The sequence below is a fragment of the Tupaia chinensis genome, unplaced genomic scaffold (assembly GCF_000334495.1).
Source record: "Tupaia chinensis unplaced genomic scaffold, TupChi_1.0 Scaffold143667_1, whole genome shotgun sequence".
NCBI classification, from domain to species: domain Eukaryota; kingdom Metazoa; phylum Chordata; class Mammalia; order Scandentia; family Tupaiidae; genus Tupaia; species Tupaia belangeri.
In genome coordinates, this window is record NW_006203515.1 from 13391 (window position 1) to 17477 (window position 4087).

The 4087-nt window shown below is 41.0% G+C and overlaps 1 long non-coding RNA gene across 1 annotated transcript; it reads left to right on the forward strand.

Annotated features, from left to right (window-relative positions):
* The first annotated feature begins 1159 nt into the window (after positions 1-1159).
* On the forward strand, positions 1160-2304 carry LOC114005363 (uncharacterized). The gene is made up of 3 exons (XR_003547223.1): positions 1160-1292; positions 1966-2026; positions 2181-2304. It is a non-coding gene; the product is annotated as an uncharacterized LOC114005363 (long non-coding RNA).
* Positions 2305-4087: the final 1783 nt, after the last annotated feature.

Genomic DNA, 4087 nt, shown 5'->3' on the forward strand with positions numbered 1-4087 from the left:
GCAGAGGGCATGTGGGCTAGACAAAGAGAGAGAAAGAAAGAAGCACCCCCAGTGGGGCAGAGTTGAGCCACAAGACTCCCCCCGCCCCATTTCTCTATCCCATTAGGATACATGTGCACACACACACACACACACACACACACACACACACACACCAGCATGTTTTTCAAGACCCTGGGATAAGATTTGAACTGCATCAGCCATAGGCATTTCTGCCTCTGATACATAGCACTTAACTACTGCACCACAGGGTGGGCCCTGGCTTGAACTACTTCCACCTTCTTTCTTTCCACTTATTACCCAGTCATCTATCCTCTTATACCATAAGCAAGAATGTTATAGATACCAGGAAATATTAATACCTCATGGTTTTGCCTTGTTTCTCATCTTCATGGGCTTGATAATTCTTCTAGCCCAAACTAGATCAACTAATTTCCCATGAAATATAGAAATAACTGTGGGATGCATTTAGTTAACGATTTATATTTTTAGCATGTTATCCAGTATTTCTATTGAAATGTTTATGTATGTTTTATTTGTATGTATGTGCAGATACTGGAAAAGAAAACACTTGCACAGAAATTGAAAGTTATTTCCATAATTTCCTCAGGATTTTCATGATTTCTATTGTATATTTCAGCTTTGTTAACAATCTCTGCTGAATGTCATACAAGCTTTTAAAATGTGTTCATGTAGAGACTGTGCACAGGATGGACAGTGAGAGAGAGAAAAACAGAGAAAGAGTAAGGAGCATCTTTCACAGTGCCTGGTGATGTTGTAATCACCTTCTTCCATTCCTTCACACTATCAGGTTTTGGGCATTTGTGAGAGTGCCTGGCATGTTTCAGGCAGAGCAGGTCAGGGAACTGAGTGTGGTCACTGTGTGGGATGCATTTTCTCTTGAGCGGTGAATTCTGCTGTACCTCAGAGGTGGCGCATACACTCTTACATGTAATTTATTGAAGTACATAAAAGACACTGGTGCCAGCACTGCTAGCTTCTAAATCAGAATGCCCAATGGCTTTTTTTTATATTGTGATTCTGGCTTTCATGATATGCCGTATCTCAAAAGATTAAAATTACATGATATGAATGGGAAATTTTTGTGCTTAGAATTGAGTTTTAGTGAGAATATTTTGTTTCAGTTTCCTATCACTCTTAATGGATTATGCCCAAGAAGTGAAAATGAGGTCTGTGAAACAGCAGACCTGGAAGGAAACTGCTCCACTGAAGATCAAGAAGCAACGGGTTCAAAAAAGTTATTTCCATTGATGATGAAAAGCAGAGACCAGGTATTTAACACTTGCTTCACTTGCTTTAAAATGATTTAAAAGTTTTTTTGTTTGTTTGTTTTTCTATGTAATTTCTAGACACTTGTGCTTACTGGAGAGACTAAGAGGGAGAGAAAAAAAAAGAGGGAAAATGGGAATGCGCCCAGCCCCCTTGGGAAGTGACTGTGCAGCTAACCCTTCTTCTTCGTCTCTTCTTTCTGAATTCTGTGTCATGCATGCATGACCACACTGGACATACTTTTCAAGTCATTGGGTCTGGGACTCGAATTACAGGAGACCATGTGGGATCCAGCTGCCTTAACCACGAGGGAAAATGGGAATGCGCCCAGCCCCCTTGGGAAGTGACTGTGCAGCTAACCCTTCTTCTTCGTCTCTTCTTTCTGAATTCTGTGTCATGCATGCATGACCACACTGGACATACTTTTCAAGTCATTGGGTCTGGGACTCGAATTACAGGAGACCATGTGGGATCCAGCTGCCTTAACCACCACTAGCCACCAGCTGAACCACTTTTATTCTTAATTGTGCTGAAATAGAATTAACTAAATCATGTGGTAGCATAAAATTAACTCTCCTAATGATTTTTTAGTGTTTAATTTAGTAGTGTTAAGTACATCCACATTGTCATACAATCATTTATTATTAAAAGTCTTTTGTCTAATCTGTTTTACAGTCAGGGACTATAAATGACCAGCTCAGCAATTCAAAACCAAGAGCTGTATGTAACCTGGAAGGTATGTTGTTTTCTGGGAAGGAACTCTGATACCATGGAAATGAGTTTTCACTCAGAAAGTGAAAAGTTTCCTGTTGTCAGGATTCTCCCATTCTTCCCCCTCACTCCATCCAAACTCTCAGATCCCCCAAATAAAATGTTTTTCTCCTTTACAGAAAGGAAAAAGGGCCAACAGGACACGTATTATTCACTGAGGACTGAGAAGGCAGCAACACATGTGGAATTCAAACCTTGGAATTTCAAAGAAGTCAGTCCTTATGGAGTCTACCAACAAGCAAGAAAGGCTACGTTTGAGTAAGATTTTCATGTGTTCACTGATACAAATGCCTTTGTAAGAATACATGGGCTGAACATTGCTCCTCCTCCAACTTCTTTTAGAATCATGCAGAAAGTGTTTGTGCCAAAATCTGTTAGTACAGTATTGTGCTCATCTTTCCTTTTTTGAATTCTGTAATCTTCATTTTTCTTTCTCTGCTAAGTGTCATACAGTCTTTTCTTGTTTATTCATGTAGAGAATGTGCACAGGACAGAGTGAGAAAGAGTAAACGGCACCTTTTACAATGTCTAGTGATGCCATAATCACCTTCTTCCATTCCTTCACACTATCAGGTTTTGGGCATTTGTGAGAGCACTTGGCATGTTTCAGGCAGAGCAGGACAGGGAATTGACTGTGGTTACTGTATGGGATACATATTCTCTTGAATTTATTTGTAATTTACTAAAGTACATAAAAGACACTGGTACTGACATTGCTAGCTTCTACATCTGGATGCCCTCTGGGACTCAGGTGTTCATTCTATTCCATAGTACTGTCCTGCCATTCTCAGATCATTATCTCTTCAGCATCAGAAATTAAATGGACAGGATTTAAAGAAAAATGGAGTCCAAATATGATGTTACCTTGCTGCAGAAAAGACAGGACCTTGGCAGTACTGGATCCCCTTAATCCAGTCACCAGTTTCAATTCTTTTTTTATTTTTGGAGAGATATTTTTGCTATAGGGTGCATGTGCTCGCCAGACAGACAGAGAGAGACATAGAGACAGAAAGCAAGAAATCACCCACCCCCGGGGGGGATGGTCACGCCATAATCCCTTCTCATCCATTCTCCTCTCGAGATCTTGGGCATGCACACACGTGTGCCTGGCATGAGTGTAAGTCACCAGGTCTGGAACTTGAAACACGGTATACTACATGAGAGTTCAGCAATATAGCCATTATGCCAACTGCTTTTCCCTTATCTCCACCTTTTATCTCAGCAGTGAAATTTAATATCTTTTCTAAACAGTGTCATATTTCTATTGTACTTTTTTACTTATGCTGATCCCTAAATGATAAAAAAAAAGTGTATAATCCATACCATCAGTGGCGTTATGGTTCATTCAGCTGGATCCCACCTGGACAACTTGCAGTTTGAATCTCAGACCTGGATAATTAAGAAACACTCCAGATCCATGTTCTTGTGTGCCCAAATACCAAAGAAATTCAGAAGAAGAGATTGCGGAGTGATTGTCCTAGAAAAGGGAATGCTATCTCACCTTTCTTCATTCTCTCAGGAAAGAAGATACACACTCTAGAAAATAAAAAATCACCTAATTGAAGACAAAGGGATCAAAACAGGGGGAGGTAGGGCCAGTGGTAAACTCATAATTACGCTCTCCTTGAAGATAACACCCACAGTCACAATATGTAACAACCAGCTACAGAAGAAAGCATGAGACTGGCAACCTCTGTTCTTCCTTGAAACAGTGAAATCTCCTGGGGATTTGATGGCCGAGGGTTATCCCTGAGAAACTGGTGTAGGATTTCTCTCTTTCATTTTTTTGGAGAGGTTTTTGCCAAAGGGCGCATGCACTCGCCAGACACAGAGAGAGAGAGAGACAGAAAGCGAGAAGTCACCCCCTAGAGGGGATGGCCACGCCACAATCCCTTTTTTTCCATTCTCCTCTTGGGATCTTGGACAGGCATGCACACATGCCCAGTATGAGTTTTAAGCCACCGGGTCTGGGACTCAAACTGCGGTCGACTATGTGGGAGTCCAGCAACATAGCTATTACACTAAC